The following is a 7896-nucleotide window of genomic DNA, read 5'->3' on the forward strand; positions in this document are numbered from 1 at the left end:
ATGTGTGTGTATACATGTGTATGTGTTTATCTGTAGATACATATATGTTTAGGTATATGTATACAGTCTTCATATGAATATGATAAGAAAATACATATTGCATACCCATGTTATGTGGAGAAAGGTGTACATAGATGTCACGGTTTCCTGCATGTGCAAAAACTGCATATGTGGTAGGTTGACTGTAATCTTTAAACATCTAAGAATAACAGGTAGACACAAATAAAATAATAGGAAATATTTTAATTATAACTTTTCAAAAACAAACAATTGAAAACAAAAAATTGTTTTTTGAAAGCAATAAACATCATCCTTAATTTATTTCAATTTAATGTTTAGTGTGAAAAGTATACTTTGTTGATAAACCAATTTTTCCCAAACACTTTCTTCATCGCCTCTTTGACATCTTTGTTCCTCAAACTATAGATGATGGGATTCAGCATGGGAATTATGATGGTGTAAAATACAGGCACGATCATGTCATGATCCAAGGCATAGCTGGAACTGGGTCTCACGTACATGAAGAGAACCATACCATGAAAAATGGACACTCCAGTTAGGTGAGAGCCACAGGTAGAAAAGACCTTCCTTCTCCCTTCAGCAGAACGCATCCTCAGAATGGCCAGCAGGATGAAGCCATAGGAGATCAGGACGATCAATATGGTGGATATCTCAATAGAGCCTGCAAAATAGAAAACTAGAAGCTGGTTCATGCGAGTATCAGAGCAAGAAATAGCAAGGAGGGGAGGGATGTCACAGAAGACATGTCTGATTTCATTGGAGGCACAGAAGGATAGGGTAAAAATAGCCACTGTGTGTAAAGTAGCATGCAAGATACCAACAACATAGCAGGAAATTATAAGTGGCACATAGACTCTGGGTGACATTGTAACTAAATACAGGAGAGGATTGCAGATGGCTACATAGCGGTCATAGGCCATTGCGGCCAAGATGAAGCACTCGTGGTCCCACAAGTAAGAAAGAGAAACATCTGTGTGGCATATCCAAGAAAGGAAATGGTTTTATTCTCTGATAGGAAATTGATCAGCATTTGGGGGGTGATAACAGAAGAATAGCAAGCATCCAAGAATGGTAATGCTGTCAGAAAATAGTACATGGGGTTGTGGAGCCGGGAATCCATAATGACCAAGAAAACCAACCCCAAATTTCCTATCACTGTAAAAAGATAGATTGCTAGAAATAGTAAAAAGAGAAAGATTTGCACCTCCGAATCATCTGTAAAGCCCATCAGTATAAACATGGTGACCTCAGTCCTATTTTTTATCTGAATCCTGTATAAGTCTAAACCTGATGGTAACCCTGACATCTCGGTTTTCATTTTAAGTTCCAAAAGCAATATATGGCAAAAATGGAGTCCACCAATTATATCCTCACGTCTGTTTCTCAGAAATCCTTTTCAGTGAGGGAACAGTCCAGTGATTAAAAGTTGAGTCCAAGTGGATGCATTACTCTGTAAAAATAAATTAACTGCTGTTGATTACATTTTCATGTTACAAATAGTGCCAGTTTACCTGTTTTAAGTTCCAATTTATTTTCTGTTAAATTTGTGACTGCTCACTTTCATATTATGTCGTCTTAAAATCCACAAATACAAATGAACATAGGAGTTTTTAATCCCAAAATTATTATAGTAGAAAATACACATCTAAGTGCTAATCCCAGATTTTCTACCGCATGCATGAAGTTTACAATTTGTAAAATGTGAACAAATACATTAACATCATAAGATAGTGTTAAATTTAAATGTTAAAACTGATGTGAAAATTACTTAACTTTATCATGTCCCCAGATTACTAGGAAATAGGATTATTATTATTACTATTATTGTGATATCACTTAGTCATGTCCAACTCTTTGCAACCCCATGGACTGCAGCCCACCAGGCTCCTCAGTCTAGGCAAGAAGACTGGAGTGTGTAGTAGACATTCCCTTCAGGGAACCTTCCTGACCCAGTGGTCGAACCTGGGTTTCCTGCATTGCAGGCAGACTCTTTATAATCTGAGTCACCAGGGAAGTCCAAGCAGATCCACTTGTACCAGAAGCGAGATTCGAACCCACAAGGATCTAAATCCATTGGATCTTAAGTCCAGTGCCTTAACTACTTGTGCATTCTGGTACCTGAATTTTCTATAATTACTATAAGATACAGTCATCCCTAGGTGGGGTTATGTAGTTCCAGAATTGCCCTCCCCCATACCCAAATGAAAGATGCACAAGTTCTTTATATAAAATGGGGAGATATTTACAGTGTGAGCAACACACCTCTTCTCACATACTTGAACCCATCTATAGATTACTTGTAAAACCTAATATAATGTGCATGTTGTCTAAAAGGCTGTAAATACCATTTAAACGCTTTTAAAATAGTTGTTATGTGCCGCAAGTTTGTTTTACTTTTGGAAGTAATAATGATCTGCACATCATTATTTTCACAGCACTTTGGATCTACAGTTGATTGAATCCAGGGAAAGTAGAACGCTTGGATATAAATGGCACTAATTGTAAATATCTCCTGATGACAGATAATAACTCTTTAGAAAGGATATTGCTAAAAGAAGTACATGACTGTATAAACCACAATGTAGTGTGTTACTATGGCTCATACTTCCCCATGATGTCAGACTGTTGCTTATTCAGTGGAGTATGAAGAAAGCTAAGTGCATAACAAACAAGCGAAATGCTAAAAGGTCATCAGTATCTGTACCTAAAGTCTGCAGTATTGAAGCAATTAGATATTTCATTTACTGTATTTAGGACCAAGATTTCAGTATCATGACTCTTGTTTTTCTTCAGTGTGCTATACAGATCAACATGTATCTAAAAGAATGAAAAATCTGCTCTGGGTGGGAACGAGCTGAATTCAGTGACCTACCAATAGCTTATATTACTAACATGAAATGTACTCTATCTTTGTTATAATGAGACATGCATACATCAAATAGAGAATGAGCAAATCAGCTTAAAACCACTTTTAGAAGTAAAACAAAGTCTTGTGTCTTCATTTTCCCAGATAGTTCCAGCATTCATGTGAAAATTTTTCTTAATTCATATAATAAATAATTTTTCACCTACGGAGTTGTCAAATCAAAAAGGAAAATCTTACTTAATCCTTAGAGAAATATATATGGTACAAATATAATATATAATTAAATCAAATGTTTATCTCTTTGTTAATTCAAAGAACTCACATATTACTCTTGAAAGCACATATATACACACAAATGTATTATAAAAATTCCAGTTTAGTTTGAATGGTTATATTAATAAAATATCTTATAAAACCATCAAGTTTATTAACATTAAAGGTATTAAGTGTACTAAATGTATTATTTGAGTATCGACAATATAGTCGTTTTTAAAATTCTTTATTATCAATCTTTCTCCTTCAAGAATCCATATATTACACACAAAAATATTGATTGACAAGAATAAGTTTCAAAATAGAAATTAGACAGATCAGAAATATGGTAAAGATAATAAAAATATGGAGGCAAATTTTGAAAAATACATCGATTGTCTAATAAGGAAATTCTTAAAATACATGTTCACTAACCTTCACAAGGGAAACTTTAGCTTTATTTTGATTCTAATTTTTATTTAACTGATGTGTTTGAGACAGCACAATTGTGGAAGATAAAAAATATTGTATTTAACTCTAGAACCTTACTATTAATCTCAGGTTTAGTGCCTAATGTGATTTAGCCAAAGTAACTTGAGTCTTCAAATGAAAGAATAAAATTGATCAAAATGTTGGTGCATATTTTGTTCTACTACATGAACATGGTATGATAACAGATTTCTTATTTATGAAATGCATTAAAATGTTTTATTAAAGTGTCATTGATATGTGAAGGATGCATACATATTAAATATGACTATAATTTGCTTCAAATTTTTAACTTGATGGGCAGTTATAAATAAATAGGAAGCTAGGAAATCAAATTTTTGTCAAAGCATTGGATAATAAATGGACTCCAAAATCTAAGTAGCTCTTCTTTTAGTTAAGCTTATGTGTTACATGACATTTAATGTAAATTAAAAATATCATTCTCATGAAATTAAACTAACTGAATTCCAGTATTTAATCCTATCAATCACCTTAAAATTTTTCTTTCATTGTATTCTGATGTGGGGGGCATATCAATAAAATAATAGTATGTTTACTTAAATATCCTGATAATTTTGTCCTTTACAACTTTCTCATAAACCTTTATATCTCTGATCTATTTTTTTTGCACTCCATTTTTTTCTTTTCTTTTCAAAATTTATTTATTCTTTAATTGAAGGATAATTGCTTTGCAGATTTTGTTGTTTTCTATCAAACTTCAACATGAATCAGCCATAGGTACAAAAGGTGGATTATGAGTGAAGCCATATGTTATTCTTAATCATGCTTCATTAGAGCAGTTACCTATCCATTATAGAAAAATTAGGAATGATAGACGAAACGAGTTTCCCAGGTGGTGCCAGTAGTAAAGAATCCATCTGCCAATGCAGGAGATGTGGGTTTGATCCCTGGATCACGAAGATACCCTGGAGAGGGAAATGGCAATCTAATCCAGTACTCTTGCCTGGAAAATTCCATGGACAGAGGAGCCTAGTGGGCCAGTCCACGGAGTGGCAAAGAGTCAGTCATGACTTAGCACACAAAGACAAAAAGTATGGGGTCATTTACTTCATCCAGGGTTCTCTTCAAACAGGCGATTCTGTCCACTAATTAAGGAAATTAGAACTAATTGTTTTTGCATCTAGCTGATTTCACTTTGAGAGAAAGAGTCTAGGAAGATGGATCCCAGATTATCGACAAAATATCATCATTCTGAAAAAATATAGCCATTTATTTATATCCTAATTCTGACTGCTGTCTTCCATCTAGGAAATTAAAACAATTCTCTAATTTATAGCTACTTTGGGTTAAAAATTCGGGAGTCTTTCTTATTTCCCCTACTATGTTCTCATAAATTTCCTCACTCAATCCTTAATTCAGTTCTGAATCAACTAGAAGAAAAATTTATCTAAGAGTTAAATATTAAGGCATAGAATCTAGTACAAGATTTAAGTTTATCACTTCTAAAATATTTTGTAGTCAAAGAAAATCCTTTCATATTACCTGTGAAAATGAACTGCGTGCTCAGTTAACAGATGCTGTGAGTGTTGAGCATCTGAACTCTCATACCAGACTCTCTGGCTCTTGAAATCTCTAGGGATATCTCAGGGACAAAAACACTGATTTTCTTCTGGGATAGAAAAGTAACAAGATTTTTTTTTTTCCTCTTCTTAGTGATAAAAAAAAAAAAAGCTTGATTCTGGAGCAATGAACAGCAAAGTGAAATGATTATGTCAATGCACTCTGGCCTCTGGTGTAAAATGATCTCTCAGTGGAAGAAGAATATGCACAGAACTGGAATGGCGTCTAATGATGTAGGACATGCAACAAGCTCTGATGTTTAACAGCTATGCCGTTGGGTAGATGATTTTATTACTCTGAAATCCAGTTTCCTCTACTTGAGAACATAACTTGCTCCTACTCTCAAAATTTTGTAAATGTTTACATAATGAAATGATATGAAAATACCTATAATAGACTTCATTATCATTAAATAAAGATTATTGTATATATTTAAATTTTAGAGTGCTACCCCCAACATAAAGTCCACTGGCAGTTTATAGAGGAGATATATTAATAAATGAATAAGATTATTGAAGGAGGGATTATAAAGTACACAAAAACAATATTTTATGTAGTAAAATCAAGTTGAATATAATTAGGAACATTTAAACAATGAAGATGTAACTTTCATTTCTGGTTGTGATGTATAGGGTCACAGCAAGACGTTCTTCCTACTGAAAACACTAGACAAATTTGGATAAAAAATTACAAAACTCCTATTTTGAAGGAAACAGATAGCTATGGAAAAAAGTAAAATCAATGACAACATCAAAATGAAGGCTCATTAAGTCAAAGAGAGACAGTCCACCTGATCATTTTCAATTGAGTGAATGATCATCTTTTACAAACAATGCTGAAAAATGCGGAAGGGCATAAATCATACTTATGCATGTTTATTGATTCAGAGAGTAATTGAAGGTGCCCAGTTCTTCTCCACAGGTTTGGGCATTGGCATTCTCATGAGTGTAAAAAGTATATTTTCCCAAGAGATTGATTGGGGAAATGTCTTAGACTGTTTTATGTACTAAATCTACACAACATACATTTTTCATTCCTTTTTCTTGAGTACAATTGAGATTTCGTCTCTATTTCTAAATGATGATTTTCCTCCGTTTTCTGTGAACTGTTACTTCAACTAGTTGGTTCATTTTTCTACTTTTTTAAAAATTTTGACTTCCTGATATTTAAGCGGAGGTTATTAATAAAAGCAAATAGCACTTTAGGTGAGGTATTATGTTTTGTTATCTTTATCAAAACATTTTAAATTTTACTCTTAGTGTAAGGTTGTACCAAGTAGAATTGTTTATTTTTGTGTAGATTTTTCGGGTTTTGTGTTCTGCGTTCTAATTCTGAGTCAATCGAGAAAAACTTTCTTTGCTTTAACAGTATAGAAACATGTACTATAAATCTTTTTTTATTTCACTTTCAAAATATATAAATGTGTAAACCCTTAGAAGATTTTCCTACTCTATTATACTGTATTAATAAAAATCCATATTTCTTTCTCAAAGTTTTCTCAGTAGTCCAATAGCAGTTTTTTTTTTAATACTCTTATTTTGCCAATTTAGAATGCTATTTTTATTATAGGATAAATTTTAATTTCTATCAGAGTTTTTCTCAATATACTTAGTGTATTAATGTGTTTTCCCAGAAAACTACATAGAAAAATATCAGATTATTTTTAACAACTAAATCTCTGTACAGTTAAATTTTACTCCTTGTTCATTAACAAGTTGAGTATCTTCCCATTATTAAACAATTGTTTCCCTCAGTTTTCTGTGAAGTGTTCCTTAAACTATTAGTATCATTTCCTAATTTCATTTTAGACTTTTCCTTGATAACTGAAACATATCTTTTTGTAATGGAAAATAAAAATCTATCTGAGATATGACATATTTTTTCAAAACCTTACCCATACTAGCTTAACTTTACTTCTGGTGCATGCTCATTTCCATCAGGTAGAATTACCTACTTTTATGTAGTTAACTTTTTTCATGCTTTGTATCCTGAATTCTAATTTGGAGTCAAAGTCAAAGTTTTCTTACCTCAAGATTATACAAATTTTAATTTAGAATGCTTTCATTGTTTCACTTACTTTCTACACTATTTTAAACCTATGCATCATGTAAAGCTTTCCTATTTTAAAGCTACCATGCTCTTCCAATAAAGTTAATTTAAAAGTCTATATTTTGCAAATACGTTATGGTATTTTGGTATTGGACAATAAATTTGTGTCTTTTTCTGAATTTTATTTTCTATGGCATTAGAAATTTCCTCTATCCATGCATAATACTGTACTGTGCTAATTATGAGACTTTAGAACTCCTTCCAGCACAGTTGCTTCTGGTTGTGCACCTGCAGTAGCTCAGACCTGGCTGGCTTCTCACATCACCCACTCCTCAGTCACCTTCCGTGATGTCTTCCACCTGATCCCTGATACTGTCTGTGTTATTACCTTCATATTCACTCTGTTATAACACTACCATCAGAGCTCGCTCTCAGGGAAATATTATATTTTTGTAAGCATAAACCCTTGGAAACCACTGTTTACCAAAAAGTAACATGACTGGGAACAAATCAACATTTTTAAAACAATATAGATGTTGGGAATAACTGTTTTTTCCCAGAACTGAGGTCCAGAAGACACAGGTTGTATCTTTTCCACACTATCTCAGTTGGAGAATTCAAGTTATTTTATCCTCTAC

The 7896-nt window shown here is 32.9% G+C and overlaps 1 pseudogene; it reads right to left on the minus strand.

Annotated features, from left to right (window-relative positions):
- Positions 1–335: 335 nt before the first annotated feature.
- On the minus strand, positions 336–1327 carry LOC138421033 (olfactory receptor 5T1-like; annotated as a pseudogene).
- Positions 1328–7896: the final 6569 nt, after the last annotated feature.

Source organism: Ovis canadensis, chromosome 15 (assembly GCF_042477335.2).
Source record: "Ovis canadensis isolate MfBH-ARS-UI-01 breed Bighorn chromosome 15, ARS-UI_OviCan_v2, whole genome shotgun sequence".
Classification (NCBI taxonomy): domain Eukaryota; kingdom Metazoa; phylum Chordata; class Mammalia; order Artiodactyla; family Bovidae; genus Ovis; species Ovis canadensis.